The sequence below is a fragment of the Ascaphus truei genome, chromosome 1 (genome assembly GCF_040206685.1).
Source record: "Ascaphus truei isolate aAscTru1 chromosome 1, aAscTru1.hap1, whole genome shotgun sequence".
NCBI lineage: Eukaryota > Metazoa > Chordata > Amphibia > Anura > Ascaphidae > Ascaphus > Ascaphus truei.
In genome coordinates, this window is record NC_134483.1 from 11,899,971 (window position 1) to 11,919,414 (window position 19,444).

Consider the following 19,444-nt stretch of genomic DNA (forward strand, 5'->3'; position numbering starts at 1 on the left):
CATCATTATCATGATGATAATTATCAAGTATTCTCACAATTGTAACGTCAATTACGTGCACATTAGCATAGACACACTTTTTAAGACAACTGTTTGTGTCTGTATCAATTTGTGTAGGATCCATGTATAACACCGACAAATGATAACACCAGCTTTATTATGGTAGCTTATATCATCATATTGACTATACGATGTATTTTTAGAAAGTTTAATAAACACAGTAAACTATAGTTAGTTAGGTTAATGAAATATACACAGAAACGTACTTCATTACATGATGTTGATGTCATATTCAGAACATCATGCATTGTAGGGGACCACAACATCTGGCCAATAACATTAATTGCTACAGTCCCAAACCATTTTATCAACATACCCATGTAACAAGAGATTTTTAACAAGAAATGGCTAGTTGGTTGTAAGTGTCCTTTACATTGGGAGAAGGAGTGGCTCAGTGAGTAAAGACACACACTGGCACTGAGAGTTTGAAGCAGGGGAGTCTGGTTCAATTCCCGGTGTCGGCTCCTTGTGATCTTGGCCAAGTCACTTTATCTCCCTGTGCCTCAGGCGGCCAAAAAAAAATTGTAAGTTCCACGGGCCAGGGACCTGAGCCTGAAAAATGTGTCTGTAAAGCGCTGTGTACAACTAGCAGCGCTATACATGAACATGCTCATATTATAATTATTCTTATTATTCTTATTATTATTGTTACATAGTTTCGACAGTCATACGTTCCATTACACAATAGAATACACAAATGTGTTAGCAGAGTGGGAATGGTTGTTATATATAAAACACACCATGCCATAAAATGATAGTAGTCATTAAAGAACACTCAATAAAAATTCATGAGGCACTATTTTGCAACATCATTATGTTAATTAAGTGCTTATGCAATATAGGCATAAGTGTATCACATTTTAAATTGTTTGTTAATAAGCGCTGCAAGCAATATAAAATTAGTTCCATATGTAGTATAGTAGTCGGTGGCTCCTCCTCACAATCATCTCATATAAAGGTAGACTCTTCTGAAATCATACATTGACCCGATTGTATCTGCCCCGACATCTCTGAAATACAGCAAACACATGATGCTCAAAGATGGCACCTTACTATATATGTATCCGTGACAACGCGTTACACAGCTCTATATGATTGTGTACATACACACGTCACTCACTTATATTTTAGAAGTACAAGTGTACATCAGTATGTAATGTTTCTTTAAAATTGTAGCAGGCATAACTATGTATATGATGTGAACGTTGCCTGTATACTGAAAAATGTGCGCGCACATCTTAGTGTGCGCACGCACTTCAGGCTTGGCTGCACTAACTGTTTGCGCATGCGCAAAACAAAGCGTACGTTGTGCGTTCAATACAGGTTGAAAATATGATTAAACATACAATCTTTATTTCAAATACAATGAATACGAAACTACATTCGTTCTAAACGAGTACATCTGTATTCTTTTTAAACAGACGTGTTTGGACAGAAAGGACGGCCGATAACACAATGCGCAAATGCAATACGTGTGACGTCATGTTAAACCAGCGTGAAACGCACGCTAACACTCCTCCCACTCAATTAACATTCGGCTAACGCCCAGTGTACGCCCCCACTGTATGACACACTGCAGTTACTGTTACTATAACAAAACATGTCAGCCAATAGGCTTTGAGGCGCGCACGTCGCTTGGGGGCGGGACTTACATCCGTAATCCTTTTTAAGGACGCCTTGGGCCATGACAAGGGTCCCACGTCATACGTGGTGGACCCGCTTTTAAATGTTGTAGATGTAGCATGATAACAAAACAGGTATGTGTTAGAGTTATGGTAAAATGTTGCTAATATGTTTAAAGTGATAGGAAAGTACGTATATTTATTCCGTCAGCAATGTGTACTACTCTTTCAGGTTCTACTATATTGTATTCAGAAACAATTTGTTTGTGATCGCTACATGTTATGCAGTCTGCTATGTTACGCTGTATCCACGCATTGAAAGGGAAAATGGTGGTTAGAAAAAAAAAAAAATGTAAACGCAGAGTCAACGCATAACGATTGTTATATTTACCATTCTTCTAGAATTAACTCTTCGTCTGCCTGCAACTGGTCACTCCAGAAATGCAAGGCATTTTCATCCACGCTTGACCCAAACGCTGAATCCAGTATGAAACACATCTCCTCCATGAAGCGCTCATAGGAATCGCCACTGCTTTCTTCAAACAATTGGTCGGGAGGTATGTTCATTTCTTCGGGTACCCATTCCAATGCATTTTCAGCTGAAAGGCTTGGTACAGAATCATAGTAGTTATGTTCATGTACAATGTGGGTTTCAGGAATGGAGGGTGCAGATATTGCAGCAGCTATCGATTCACACGGAACAGTAGTAGCGGATCCATTGCTATTGGCATTAGGAATAAATATGCCTTTAACCACAATATATGTGCCTTCTTTCACGGTGAAATGTTTTTCTTTGGCAATCTTCCAGAAACCATAGTTGTGTTCTAGCTTATCCTGCACACGTTCAAAAAAGTCATTTGTTGATAAAGTGAATCTTATTGATGAATTAAAATTGCGCGCATGCCGACGGTTTTGGTAATAAGGATATTTTGCTCGAATCAAATCATAGATTTGGCGTGTGCTTGCTTGATGTCCGCAAGTTGATAAAATAGCTTCTGATATCATGTATTTATAACCTAAATTCGGATTCATAATTGTCACCAATTCATCAGCCATTGCAGAGTAGCACAAAAGATGTGTGCAGGTATCTGTTCTTTGCTCATCAAAATGAAACTGCTCAGTGGCTAACAAATTGCTGTGTTTCCTTTTCAAGGTCAACAAAAGTATAAACTGTAACTCCTTATTTCAAACGCCAATTGGATTTCTAGTTATAATTGCTTGAACATTTGTGGTTTGTGATAGCCGCATGTGGGACAAACATGTATCCTTTTTTTATCTCGTTTTTGAAAACATTAGTACACTTTTCATTCAGTAACATTGAGTTTTCTTGCAAAATAACAAAGAGCACTGTGTGAAAATAGTGCTTAGACAGCCATATCAGTAAATACACACACCTGCAAAATGAAATGTTTTTTCCCACATACATTTCTGTGTGTATTTGAAAGTCTGGTTAAGTCCCTGTCTGCATGAGTTTAAATACGTGTGTATCTATATATATATAAATATATCTATCTCATAAATATATATATATATAAAGTGTATATTGTACTATATGTATATTGTGTGTATGTGTATGTGTATGTGTATGTGTATATGTATATATATATATATATATTATATATAAAAAAATATTAATTTTTTTTTTTATATATATTATATATATATATATATATATATAAAAAAGTAATTTTTTTTTTTTTTTTTTAAATATTGCTGGAGTACACACAACATATTGATGGCAGTAAGTAGGCCTTGTATGAAACCTATTTAAATGGTGATAAACATGAGTGAATTAAGTAATAAACATTTGTTTGCGCCCAATAATGTTAGAGGCTCACACTTAGTATAGTTGTCAAACATTAGGCCTGTATTATTAAAATACTGTGTTTTCACAAGGAAGCATGAAGTGTATGTTTTTTGTAAATACATCTATACCAGTTTAGATAGCACTATATATACACACACACACACACACACACAGTGTGTGTCTGTGTGTGTGTGTGTGCATATATCAATACATACTACATATATATTAGTATCAATTCAGAGATGTTCTTGAAACAAGAACACATAAATGATTAAAGGACAACATTACAATGGCCAGCAAAGGTAAGTAATATTTAACACAAAATCCTGCTGTACACGTACAAGAAAGATGTTTGCAGTTAAATAGGTGCTTTTATAATTGCATGAAAATAATATGCACATGCAATGATTACATCAATTAACACACCCTAATGCAATGTTTTGCTGCAAAGTCAATGGCAGCTTCTCTAAACTTAGCAACTGGCTCCTGGTGGACCATTACTGAACAGACGATTAAAACATAAATATTTATAACACTATTCATTAATTAGGAGTGTTAACATTTCCAAAACTTCACGTGTACAAGAACATACTTGAAAGTTTGGAAACAACACAGTCTTCAGCATACATACAATAGTAATTAGATAATCTGAAGTCAACAAAACAAGGCCAAAGACATATTTTCTGAATTATAACATTTATTTATTTTGTTCCTTTTGCGAGCGAGTAACAGGCCTGCTTGTTGTCTCTTGAATTTTCCTTTTTCTTTTGCCACCAACTTTAGGCACAACAGAGCCACTTTGACTGGCCTCTGGCACTTCACGGGCAGGGCTTGTGGCCAGTGACTCACCTACAGGGCTTTTGGGCAGTGACTGTTCACCTACGGGGCTTGTGGCCAGTGACTCACCTACAGGGCTTTTGGGCAGTGATTCACCTACAGGGCTTTTGGGCAGTGATTCACCTACAGGGCTTTTGGGCAGCGATTCACCTACAGGGCTTTTGGCCAGTGACTCACCTACAGGGCTTTTGGGTAGTGACTGTTCACGGACAGGGCTTGTGCCCACTGACACATGTGAGCAAGTTGGTAGACACTGCACAAGTGATGGTTGGTCTGTTTCATGTGTGTCTTTTGTTGTTTTTGACCAAAAACTGGTCAGTAGTAACTGCTTGTGTTTTGTTTTTGTGGGCTCCTTTGTAGGTGTCTGCTGCTGAATTTGTATAGATGGCAGCGGTAGGATGTCATCAGGAACCTGCACAGCAATGTCTGCTACTTGACCGGTAACATTTGGGCCTGGTGAATGAATATCAGATGAATGTGGTGAAAACTGACCTGCATGAACAGATCCTGGCTGGGAGGTGTTGAATTGTGGTACATTAGTCATTCTCCAGTAATTAGCTTGTGTTTGCTGAACAACTAATGCTTCGAATGAGGTGTTGATTTTTTGCAACTGTTTCGGCACTTCAATGAAGACTCTGTGGAGATGTGCCAATTGTGAAACTGTTTCTTCCTGCAGTGCAATCATCCTTTCCAGCACTGTCATGAAGTCAGAATGGCGACGATTTTCTGCTTCCACAATTTTTCCCTCAGAAGCTACAATTGCATCGTATGTCGTATTTGCTGGACGATTTGCCGGTAAAACAGTTTCAATTGGAACGTCTTCATGGTCACTTGCTTCTATTTGTGTGCCTATGGCGGTGGCGTCATCATCATCATCATCATAATCCTCTTCATCATGTTCTACAAATAAATGTACACATTATTAAATGTCATGTTAATCTCTGCTGTGTTACTATGTAATTCTACTGTGTCATAAGTAACAACTAACATGTTTCCATACGTTTTATAAGCTCACATTAAAAACTACCTTGACTTAAGAATAATGTTTGGACTCAGTATGAAATATGAGTGAATGAAAACTTGCTGTAAACTCACAACTCCAACATGATAGTTAACATCACTAACACAATACAAGTTGCCTTACACTTCATTTTCACTGACACTAAGTAATCCTATTTAAAGAAGATGTGCAAAACAAATAATGCACATGACAACATAACATATAGAAGAGCACATATTATATGGCCACCAACTGAAACACTCACCTTCTAGGTGTGTTGAGCTGGCTGACCCAGGTGAAGACACTTGTTCAGTCTCAGGTGACACATGTCCTTCAGGGGCAACTATATATAACAATAACATAAGTTTTACATTTACATGTGTAAATATTGAACAAACAGTTATTGTATGTTCTGTATTTATGAGTACCTAACAGCATCATTTCCTTAACCCAAAATGTGTGTGTGAAAGTGAACATAAATAGTTGTAATAACAATGTACATGCCTGTGTACTTAGAAGTTTTGAGTTCCCTAACATACAACATACTATGGTTCTGCAGTAATGCGTGAGGATAAATAGATTAAATTTGTACATAAAAATCATATGTTGTGTAGTGATATCAGTATCATAATGTACATAACTATCATGAGATGACCATTCACAATGGTTATCATGAAGGTGGTCACATTGCAAAAAGTGTTGTTTTTGGTAGAGGATTTGTGTGGTACATTAATATAAGATGTGGCACACCTGAATGTGGCTGTGACTCAACAAGACAAGACATGCAGTGTGTGATAATGTGTCGTTGATAGTAGTTCAACTATAGATATGAGTGAACTAATGTGGGACGTACGCTTTGATAAGTAATGAGTTGTTGGGGCATTTAGTAGCTAAAGTGAAGCTTTCAAATGAGTGTGATTAACTTCAGTTGTGCTAGTCAGGTTGTAAGAACGGTATTCCCTTCCCCAAAAAGCCTAATCAGCCACACCTTTCAATTACTTGAAACAGGTGAAAATGGTGTGAACTAAGTTGCCCCTAAAATGAGGCTGTAATTAGTGTGTGTGCTGAACCCCACCCCCTCTGTTGAAGTGTATGCTGTGATGAGATATTAATTGCAGCTGCTTTAACACAATGGTAGATGAGCTAAATAGTCGTGTGCAGTTTTTAAGTTATGAAAACAATGACATAAAATATGATACGTGTGCCTCATTATGCTGTCTGTATATGACTTAAAGCAAAAATGGACCTTTTCATAAACAACTATAGATGTGTTAGTGCAAGTGATGTTTGTAGGCCGTTGCATGCAATATATTTGATGCATGCTTAAAATAGGCAGTAATGTCATGTTTGTCGGAGTAAAATAAATAAAATACACAATAATATTCTACATATTTCTGTTCTGTACCTGTAGCTAGTAATAATTTCTCATTAACATGTGTTACACATGTGTACTACCCTGTTGTTCCCCATCTTCGCCCACCATCAATTGCTTCCACTGCAGCAATGCATTTTGGGAATTCACATGTAAATGAGCACGCAATGGCACGTGCTATATTAGTTACTGCTTTTAGTAGGACTACAACATATATGTCTATTTTGAGATATATATATATACAGAATCAGACATATACATATATAGATGCAGGAATGCTTATATTGTGAAGACAGTATAAAAAGCAGTGTAACTATGCAAAATAACTGTAAGCAACGACACGCCTAGTACAGTAATATTTCTCACCTGGTGGAAATTGTGAGGGGTAAATTCCTATATCACGGTCACCAGGTAAGCCTTCCACGACGACGGGAAGTAATTTTGCCCGAAGCAGCTCCTCCAATGGACTTAATATGAGACGTTGTGGTGTGGGCCCACCTCCAGTGCCAGTAGCATGCACGCGTTGGTGTTGTATTTTCTTTTTCAATTTGGACCTAATATCATCAAATCTCTTGTGACAATTCCGCTTGTCCCTCACATGATTCCCACACGCATTGACACCAATGACTATTGTGTCCCACATTTCTTTTCTGCTTTCTGAACTTGTCCGCCCTTGAAAAACATATAAAATATATGAGGTAAATTAATAATAATATAAGCACCAGTTTCCTACACTGCTAGCTGTTCCAAGAGATAGCAAACATGCTGTTTTATGTGTAATATGTGAAGCACATGAGCATTCACTACTAAACATATACATGTAAGCAAGGTTGCATTCATATTGTATGCAGTTATGGCAAATTGACCGCCTGTGTTTAGTTGTCCTTGTAAGGCATGATAAAAAGCTGTGTTTCCAGACTAATTAACATAGAAAGATATTGTGAAGCCATATTTGCATATGAACAAAACTCAGATGACCTAGGATCACATGTATTTGAATAATAAATGTAAATGTACACTTACCTAGTAAATGTCCATAGATACTGTCATAGTGCTCCAGAATGCCAGTGACAAGAGCTGTATTTTCCTGGTCATTGAAGCGAGGATTACGTGGCTTCTCCACACGTTTCTTCCGAGCAGGTTTAGGGTCAGAGCTTGGCTGGTGCTGACTGGACTCTCCTTCTTCCAATGGAAGAGCCTCCAAAAGCTGGCCACCAGCAAGCACGCCACCACCATCCACCCCATCAGCAACTGCGCCACCAGCAGCACTCCCAGCACCAGCACTCCCACTCCTAGCACCAGCACTCCCACTCCTAGCACCAGCACTCACACTCCTAGCACCAGCACTCCCAGCACCAGCACTCCCACTCCCAGCAACAGCACTCCCACTCCCAGCAACAGCACTCCCACTCCCAGCAACAGCACTCCCACTCCCAGCAACAGCACTCCCACTCCCAGCAACAGCACTCCCACTCCCAGCAACAGCACTCCCACTCCCAGCAACAGCACTCCCACTCCCAGCAACACCACTCGGTGCACCAGCAACATCACTCCCCTGAACAGTACGTTCACTCCGACGCGTACTCCCACGAGTAGCACTCCCACTCCCACCAGCATCACTCTTCCCACGCTTTGCGGGCATACTTCCAGCACTCACAAAAAACAGACAAGAAATGTACAGCTAATCACACGAAACACTTCCACATATAAAACAAGACAAATATGTAAACAAAACAACAATGGACAAAGCTCACCCAATACACAACAAGTCTCTCAGTCAATATGCAAATCTTCAAACAGCCAGCTCTGTGCGTCTCTCTCTCTCTCACTCCCAACAACACAGAGAATGATTAGCAGTACACGTTGCCTTTAAATATGGCGCGCAATCCAAAACATGCTTGTTTCGCCTGATTCAGCAAGATTTGTGATTGGGCAACCTAACAGCACCCCGCCACGCACGCCGATACACCTGTGTGTGATCGGCTAATCATCGTGAGAGTGAGCGGATTTGTTTTCGGGTTGATTTTGAATGTATTCGGCACTTACTGCATACGGAGAGGAAAAAACGCCAATAACATGACTAATCGGTAAGATTGCCGATTTCACATAATCGACGCTTACTGCATGAGGCCCTTAGTCCTGTTAGTACAGGCAGTGGAAATGTTAAATCCATTATTACGCCTGTATGTGTATTTCAGCCTTGAATGTTGTATCAATATTCGAGGGCGGGCCTTGCAACTCTGAGGCTGTCAATCTAAGGGTGGATATTGGTTGGAACGCCCCCTGCTGTGTGTGGGCCAATCTGTATCCAGCTCTGACTTGTAATGAGTCAGAGTTAGAGACACTCCCCAAGGATGTTCAAATTGGGACATGCCTCCTAAAATCAGTTATTGTCAGTTGAGAGTTAGAGAGTGAGCTGAGAAGGAAATAAAAGAGTTATCTCCCTCCTACCCCACAGGGGCAGGGAGGGGAAATATGCTGTTATGAGCAGTGGAAGAGCTCCCTAGTATGGAGAAGGGCATATGCATTGAAAAATCTGTTCTGATATGCTGTACACTTGCCTGCAATAAAGCCACCAAGAAAAGACATTGCTGTGTGGATTCATGTCTCTGGGTATGAAGGAGTGTCAGTGAGGGTCAATCCCCTGCAGATCTACAGGAGATCCTCACTGGCTGGAGGCACTGCACCATCAGAAGATACCAGCATCAAGGTAATCTGTTCCCCCTGTTCCCTGTCCTGGCTCTCCCCACACCACCGCGGAGCCCTCAGCCCTCCTGTTGCCAGCAGGTTGCAGCACCAAAACCGCTCGAGGTAACCAGCAAGGAGCATACCCCCATCTCATCTAGGGGTGGGGTAGGACCAAAAGGGTTACACTTTTTTTCATTGTAAGGTCCTACCACTGTCTGTAGAACTTTCACACAAGGTGTTGAAACTGGAAAATGTGGCACTTTCACCGCCTGTAAAAAGTGTGCAAGGTGATCAACATTTGCCAAGGGTTACAGCTGTACAGTAGCTAGATATACTATCTCCGGTGCCGCGGCTGCACCGTAGGAGATGCATTCTTCTGAATGGGACCCTCAGCAGCATTAACCCTCCTGTGCCGCCTCCACCGCGGTCACGTGATCGCTGCTGGCAGTGACAACGAAGTCAGTTAAATTAGCTACATGTGTAGCTGCTTATTATGCCGTGTAAATTCTGGTGATAAAAGGGCACTCTCTAGCAAATTTGCTTCAAATGTTTTGCTTTGGATACTAGATATAGGGCACAGATACGCCGCACTAAACCCCTGGCCTATTGGAGTTTGAGTTGGTAATGAGTGATATTGTGGGGTGCTGTCTATGGAATGGATTTGGAGCCTACTGGGCTGCCTAAAGCAGCTAATGCTGGTGATTGTCATGCTCCTGTAAGCAGCAATTATCTCCAGTGGGACTGCCAGTAAGCAGAGCTATAACATCAAGATACGGCGAGGGAGTGCACTGTATGGAGCATAAGTAATAATTAAAATGTTCCCTCAGCAATCTGCAGGGAGCTCAGGGTGGTTACTGACAGACTTTACACAGTAAGGGCGAGGGCTCCTCGTTGTGTTCTCGCACCTCTCTGAAATTAACCTCTGCGGTGCTGAAAATATTAGAAAAACAAACTGCTATCGTAGGTATGCGAACTGTCTGATTACAATAAAGATCACATGTGTCTTCTGCACCTCTCTTGTTACTTGACCTGCGTACGGGCAGAGTTTCACTGTGATCAGGTGACTTCTTAAGCCTGTATATTTAGAGACAGACCGGGGAAGCAGCACTGCAGGGGGTTATAGCAGCGTAGCTGTATAGTATCCCATCTTCAAACTGGCATATTTGAAGTTAGTCTTTTTTGCCTATAGTGCCGGCGACGGCGACACGATGGGTGACGTCACTTGTCGCCGTCGCCACCGGCGAATGTTATGTTTCGCCTGTCGGCCGCATCGCGGGATTCCCGCAATTTGATTTGTTTAAGGGCCGTCACGTGACGCGACGGCCCTTGAAAAATCAAATTTTGCCGGCGGCGGGTTTTCGCGACGCTGCTCCGTCGCTTGTCGCCGTCGCGTGCACTATAAGCGCACGCGGCGGCAGCAATGCTTTTGTGCGAATTCGCGTAGCTGTCGCCGGCACTATAAGCGCGGCCTTACACAGAAAGTGGACAAGAGGACGAAGCGCACGCATTGCCCCTGGATGCAGAAAGTGTATGTCTGCTACACTTTCTGCTCTTAACAATTGTAAACATTTCATTCCATTTTACAAATCTATTGTTGAAGGATCATACAGCAGCTCTTGTACCTATAATGTTACTGTCCGCAATTCTCTCCCTTACTATGACCTCACTTAAACCCCTCACTCTTTCAAAGTTAAATACCTCTTCCTCTGTGGTCCCAGATTATGCCATCATACACCCTGGCCTACTCAAAAACCTTGCACTACCTACTGAATGCGCGTTCTGAAAAACTGCCCATCTAGCACCTATACATCAAACTGTCCACCTAGCACCTATACATCAAACTGCCCACCTAGCACCTATACATCAAACTGCCATGGAAAACTGTATTCCTTTGCAACCCACAAACAATAATTTACATTTCTATTCCTTTTGTTACCAACGTTGGCAGGTGATATTGAAATAAACCCAGGCCTTCCCATTTCTTCGTACTCCCACTCTGCTGAAAATGACCATTTTAATTTCCCATAAGGTCTATCTTTCATTTACATAAATATTCGTAGCTTACTGCCCAAACTACAAATACACACAGTCCCAGCAAGCTCTAACTCCAACACCAACCACATCATATCATATATACTTGTGTCGTAAGCGTGATACTGAGTGTGACCAAATGTATACAACAAAATACAGAAATACCCAATGCTACATCCAATGTGATAAAATATATAGTTAAATACTTAGCTGTTTGTCTTCTCATGAGTAAGGGTCATTTAGTTAATCTCTTTGGCCAAAACAGTATAAGCCTGCAGCCACGTCACGGCAGGACCAGTATGCAGCCACGTCACGGCAGGACCAGTATGCAGCCCCGTCACGGCATGACCAGTATGCAGCCACGTCACGGCATGACCAGTATGCAGCCACGTCACGGCATGACCAGTATGCAGCCACGTCACGGCATGACCAGTATGCAGCCACGTCACGGCATGACCAGTATGCAGCCACGTCACGGCATGACCAGTATGCAGCCACATCACGGCATGACCAGTATGCAGCCACGTCACGGCATGACCAGTATGCAGGTCCCAACACTGCCTGTGAATATTCTCATTTACCACTGAAGTGGAGGGAGAAAGGCCTCAGTGGACCAGTCTACCACAGGTGCATGACTTATTATGCTTTGGCCAAAGAGTTTAACTCTTAACAGTTAACAGTAAATGAACCTTACTTATGCGAAGACAAACAGTTAAGTATTTAACTATATATTTTTTGTTATATTGGATGTAGCAATGGGTATTTTTGTCTCTTGTTTAGTGCCCAAACTAAATGAACTAATGGCATAGTGCTTCTTATATTACCACAAAGCTCTATAAAGAGGTTAATATATGTCAAAATATATATATATATATATATATATATATATATATATATATATATATATATATATATATATGCATAATATTATTAATATATGCACACAACTACACTACAAACATGGATAACTCCTAGAAACCTTACTTTATAATGAAGAGTTCTTACAATTTACGCTGCTAAATTGCTCCCCAAGCCCACCCTCTTTTTAAATCCTAGTTGGTAAAATTTGCCTCCCCTTCTTTAAGACTATTCTTATTATTAGCAATGAACCGCACCCCTAAAGCCCCTCTACAATCCCTGATGAAAAACAAATTGGTAGCGCTATATCCTAATGTGTAGGCAGCCTGTGATATATCCCTGAACCCTAGTCAGGTATTGAACAGTGCAAAAATATATATCAATGGCGCTCTGCACTAATAAAATATAAACATGTATTATATAGTAATGGAAATATACAACCAGTGGCGTGGATGTTTCTCCTGGGAATGGATGTTCCACATGTGATGGGAAAACATATAAGGGAAAAAAATCACAACATAGTGTAATACTGTTAGGCATACATACAAACATATAACATAAGACGGACGCTGAGAACAACAGGTGACCAATTACAAACACATTTAATAAAGCATATCATTAAAAATACATAAAATACATCAAATAGAAACCTGAGTTGGAGTGTCCTAACAGTTTCTATTTTATGTATTTTATGTATTTTTAATGATATGCTTTATTAAATGTGTTTGTAATTGGTCACCTGTTGTTCTCAGCGTCCGTCTTATGTTATATGTTTGTATGTATGCCTAACAGTATTACACTATGTTGTGATTTTTTTCCCTTACATGTTTTCCCATCACATGTGGAACATCCATTCCCAGGAGAAACATCCACGCCACTGGTTGTATATTTCCATTACTATATAATACATGTTTATATTTTATTAGTGCAGAGCGCCATTGATATATATTTTTGCACCCCTCTACAATCCCTGACTGATATCACTCATGTTATTGCCCATTACTGTGAGAGGAAATGCTTGGTGGGTGGGGTAAGGGATCTGGGTCATGGGGGTAGGTTCCCACAGCGAATGAGGGGGGGGCTTCAAGAGGGCTTAACCCCATCATTATCTCTGCGGTTAGCCACTGAGGTAAGGAAGGGGCTTTATTAATGTGTTTTCATTTTGTTCAGGTATTTCTTTTATTACTGGGTTGCCATTTATTGCCAAAGTGGATTTCTATACTCCCCATTGAGGGGCCCAGTTAATCCCTAGGATATATATATTTTGTTAATGCAAAAAACGCACTATTAGCCACATATGGCTAATAAGGATTTTGGGCATTAGTCTAGAGGGAGGGGGGTAAAAATTTGTGGGGGGTAGAGGGCAGTTGCCCTGGGGCCCAGGGTGGGTGGTTAGTCCTCCCAGGAGAGGAGGGGGTTTAGGTTAATGGCAATGCTTTACTCCACACTAAGCAGCCAGGCTAGTTAATGTATTATGTAATGTATTAAGCACTTTGGTGCCTGTCGTATATCTTGGTAACCACAGGCATCAAACGAGTTAATGTTATTTCTGTCATAGGCTTTAGTAATAATAGTTCTTACAGAAATCTATGATAAAAATATGATCACGAGGTCATTAATGCATTTTGCCTGAATATCGCATCCGCTAAATTATTACCACAATTTTGATGAATACGAACTTAAAATTGCGCTAATGATGTTTGTGATTTTTTTTTTTTAGCGGGATCAATCTTAACTTCACTTTAACGGAGTTTGATGTATACAGACCAAAATTCTTAATGAAACAATTCCCAAAGCTCTTGATACATCGATTTCTAGTTAAGGTTACTCACTCATAGGAAGGATAAGTCAAAGAGAGGAGGAGGGGTATTATGTTAAAATTTGTGTTACTAAATAACCGCTGTCGCCATCCTCATTTGAAAATGTAGATGGAAGTTGTTTTACCTTCTTTCCCTAAGCCTATCATTGTCTCCCAAGGCACTACTACAAACCCTATTGGATATTGCTAATTTTCCTGGCAACATTTCTTCTTTGATGAGAAACTTGGCTTGACCTGCAAAACAATACAATCTGTACACAATTCAAATGACTAAATGTAACCCAATTACTTTTTCAACCTACTCTGTCAAATCTAAAATCCTGTATCCAGTTACTGATAGATTGGATCTTATTCTCCTGTCCCCATAGAATCCAATCTTCTGGTATTTTGCCTGACATATTCAGTGATCATTCAATAGTGTATTGTGTACACAAAATCTAGCCCTAAAGTTCTATTCACTAGAACATTTAGAAATGTTAACTTTCAAAAATCTGTCGTTGACCTTACCAACTGCCCTTGGTTCAGAATCCATTTGATACCATGGTCCTGGTTTTGAACTTGACTATTTCCAGACAGTTCATAAAAATTGGTGCTATCCGTGCTCCACTGCGCAGAATCAGTGTCTGATGTGCCCATCTTCCCATGGTAACATTCAATCTTATTTAACTTTACCGCTTTAGCGATATGTTGCAGGGTACATAAAACCACACACGCGGGTTCTCTTGATAAGGCTTCTTTATTGAGCCTTAAAAGCATACAGCACACAAAACAAAATAGCTTCTCTTCAGCATACAAAAACAAAATAGCTTCTCTTCATCAGACCAAAACAAGATAGCTTCTCTTCAGCATAGAAAACAAGGCAGCTTCTCTTCAGCATGCAGGACACAGACAGTTCATCACAAATGTACTTTGAAAAACAGACCTTATAGAAGTAATCTCTTCAGTATTTCAGTCCTGTCTCCTGACCAGCTAGCTTGCATGTGTGTACAGCCTGGGGGTTTTAAATCCCCTTGATTATGCAGCTGGGGTCAGACTAATTAAGCAGCCCTTCTCAACTGAAACTTAACCTCGTCACTGCTGCACTGCAAGCCTAAACATAGGTTTGCCAGGTATATGGTTGGTGACATTCATTCACCCTGTCACACGATACCTTATGGAAAAGATACAAATTAACTGGTTCCACACAAGATCTTGAAAATTAAAGATCCCAGCGGAATACATGCACAAGGCAAACTAGACTTGCAAAATCACAATATTTACTCTGACAATTTTTATCAAAAAAACACCAAATCCTGCACAATTCTGGAAGGTCATCAATAATATTTTGAGCCCTGTCGCTCCCAGAACCTGCCAGTATATAAAAGGATGGTGTCATTTTGTCTGACCTCTCAGCCATTGCCAACACATTCAATGAATACTTTGTGGGGGGAGCTACTTCCTGTGATGTGCTCGTCTGAGACCAGGAAGCCGACCTGTAGGGCTGTGGAAGGATACACAAGCATTGAGCCCGAGTCCTGATATGGATAGCAAAGTCAGGATCACGGGCAGAAATCAAGGCCGACGGCAATGTTTGTAGTCGGGGGTCACAAGTGGAGATTAAGAAAAGTGGCAAGGTTCGTTTGTCAGGGTCACAAGCAGAGATCAAGGCATGCAGCAAAGATTCAGGGTCACAAGCAGGAAACAGGGTAGGCTGCAGTGTTCGTAGTCAGGATCACAAGCAGAGATCAAGGATAGTGCAGAGAAACTGGAACAAACGTGACAACAAGAAAAATACACCTTGCTCGGGCCCTGGCTGGGAGTAAATGGCTGCTATATAAAGGCCTAGACAGGTAAGACCAATCATCATTCTCCATCTTGGTTGATGGCGAAAGGAAGCTGCTTTCTGGTTTTGCCCATCTTAGTAGAGGCAATCAACCTCAGATCTCAGCCATATTAGTTGAGGCATTGATAGGATCACAGGGATGCACCAGTGCCAAAAGGAAACTGCCTCACAGTTCCTTATTATCAAGACACAAATCTGACCTTAATGCGGAAGTCCAGATTGAGCACAATACTATATCAGTACCCCTTCCTCACTTTGCTCATGAATTTTGATTTACATCAGCATCTGAAGATGAGATTGTACAGGAGTTCCGAACATTAAAGCTAAACAACCAATGTGGACCTTACCAGTTGCAGTCTAATTTGAATGTCACGTTAAAGTTGGAAGGGCTTTTGCGAAATCGAACCAATATCACCAGAGTCAAATTTATGCATGTAGGGAGAAAATAATTGATTTGATTTCCAAATTATATAAAGATGCAAAAGTGTTCTGGTTCGAGAGCCTTTTTGGATATAGTCCAACAGCCACCAGTGTGTTAAATTTTATGATACCTCCAATCATAGCTTTATTAGTAGGAACAGTAGTAATGTTTGCTATTCAATTATACTTGTATTGTAAATTGAAGTCATATATTGGAATTACCCAACGCCTTATTGTTGAGGAAAACGAATCCCAGAAAAATCTTCTGTTAAGACTCCAATATAAAAGATGCCTTCAGGCTAATTTTAAAGTTAACACCAAAGAACTTTTATAGGACAATACCGAAAGATATTGGGACAAGTTACATTTTTATGATATATTCAATTATATTGTTATTTGTATCAATGCTGTTGTAAGCTTTTTTTTTTTAGCATTATTATTTTAGATTATTTATGTCACTAACATTCATTGCCAAAATCATAATTGTGGAATCACATGTCCCAGAAAAAAATCTTTTCTTTTTTAGGAGGGATTTGTAAATGGAATTCAATTGATGCAGAATCCACGTTGTCGGTTTGTATCCATTGTGTTACCTGGACTCTATTCTGCAATGTTAGTTTATAAAAACTGATTGTAGGATGTTAGAAAGAAGAGCATATTTAAGGGAAACTTATTTTGTTGAATGGTTAGAAGAAGTGAATTTTTTTAGTACATTTTGGGTACACAATATCTCATGTATCCAAGATTTAGATAAGAATATGGGCTGGAAGCCCAGGCTTTTGTTTTTGTTATTTTTGTTGTTACATGCAACTCTCGGCTTTCTAATCTTTTTACGACTTAATAGTAATAGGTTAAATTAATAGCTAGGATTTACTATATGAATCATGCTTCCCATTATATGTGTAAGAACAGAATAGAAAATATATAGCTCAAGTCTGTTCTCCATTGATAACCTGTCCTTGCCTATACTAACTGAAGCTGGGTATTGCAAACTGCCTCGAGAATAAATTATATTTGGAACTGCAAAGAAACTTGTGTCAAACCATAATTATTGTAACAAAGGATCTGTATTTTCACACACTGGATAAAAGTTTATTTTCGGTGGAGAGCCAGCCATGTTTATTTTCAGCATCCCTGGTATTCTTGTCTGCGACAGATGCATGAAGTGCCTTGATTTCCTCCTTTACTGCTGCCTGTGCAGCCTGGGTGTTGCAGGGAAGATGGTCCGTAGTTTCCTGAGGAGAGATCTCTTGAGCGGTGCCCTTCAATGTATAGATAGGAGGGCACACCCAATCCCCCTCCAACATATCCACCTCCTTACCTGCTTCATTTCCTCCTTCATTGGGGACAGCAACTACTCATTCAACAGAGGTATTGTTGGGGACACCCTTGTAGTCCAAGAATGTCATGCTTTGTAACAGTAGCTGCTTCTCCCCTGGCTTCTGGAAGGCCCCCTCACGCCCCTGCTTTATCTCCAGGCCCTTGTATACAATACCCCTCACATGTCTGGATGGAGAGGTGTGTGTGATCTGACACTGGTTCAGCCACTAGCTGTTCAGGTTGGCTGGGAGATACAGACTGAACAGATAATGCAACCTTATGAGGAGCTGATGTTTTGCTCCTCTTTTGTGCTTTATTTATTTATTTATTTATAAAATATTTTACCAGGAAGTAATACATTGAGAGTTACCTCTCATTTTCAAGTATGTCCTGGGCACAGAGTAAAACAAAATAATACATGGTTACAAATACAGTTACATAAATGAACAAGGTATACATTATATACAAGACATTGCATGCACAGTTAAAGAAAATATATATTATGAGCGTATGAAACAGTTACCTTTGGAGGGGGTGTCCCAAATATGAGCACCTCTCACTCCTCAGCCATCCCCCAATTAGATTTGTCCTTCCTCTTTCTGGGAATGTAACTGGGAGAAGAGGGTACTTCCAGCCGCTGCCTAACTCGCTCCCCTGGGGGTGCTTATTTTAGTTGCAGGGTGTGCTTTTTGTATGGGCAGCAGTAACCTTGGGGGATCAGGTGGCATTCTTCCACTTCTTCACTGCAGCTGTAGTCCCGAGGTGGGCCACAGCCACTGATCAGCATTTCCCATAGTGATAGACTTCCTTGATTAGTTCTTCTGCTGGTACTGCCATCGCCATCACCATTAGAACCCCTATTTGTGCCGCCACAAAACCACTTGACTTGATGCCTGAGAAGAAGAAAGCGGTGTAGCTGGTGATGATGACCACCATTCTGTACAGTGTTTCTTCGTGGAATGTATCACCATTGATGCCGCCCTATGTGAACCTATTACTTCTTTGCCCTCCTCTCTCTCTGCCTTTCATCCCTTGCCATATCTCTCCTTGCAATTTGCCACACTCTCTTCACCATGGGGAAAAAAGTATTGCCTTCTTTCTTTGAAGCGATGGTCTAAAAGTGTAGCTGAAGGTATTTATCTCCATTTGGTACAGTCAACATGAGGGTCATTCCTCATGTATCAAACCAATGTATCAACCATTGCCACTATTTCATCATCCTTATCTTCATCTATGTCACCATTATTATGCTGCATATAATTTTAAACAATTTCAGGGGGGAAATCGGGGGAATGATATGATTTATCGGGATTTTTAGAGATTGTGCCACGAATATCTGCAGCTGTGAAGAAATGCCATATTCACAGCGAATGTCAGCAAAAGATTCTCCCATCTCGACATAGGACATAGCAGGTACGTCATGGGCACTTGATTATTTCTTAGGAGTAGATCAATCTCACTTCCCTGACAGTGACTGCCCACTTTCCTTTCTGTTAAACAGGCACCAGTGGCCTCATGTAATCTCTCCAGAAATCATCACATGACATGGAAGTGTCGGAGGTTGGGTGACACTCTTGTGCTACTGGACCGCAAAACTGTAAAGGTAAATTCCCAATCACTGATTGGCCATATACATTGATCTTTAAAATGACAAGCCTACCCACGCATGTTATAATAACCAACAGTCAGCCTTGATACCTTGCCAATGCAAACATAAGTTTTATGTTGTGTTTACTTCTCATGTGTTCTGATGACCCTGCATGTTTTCTGCCTGATTCCTGAGACCTC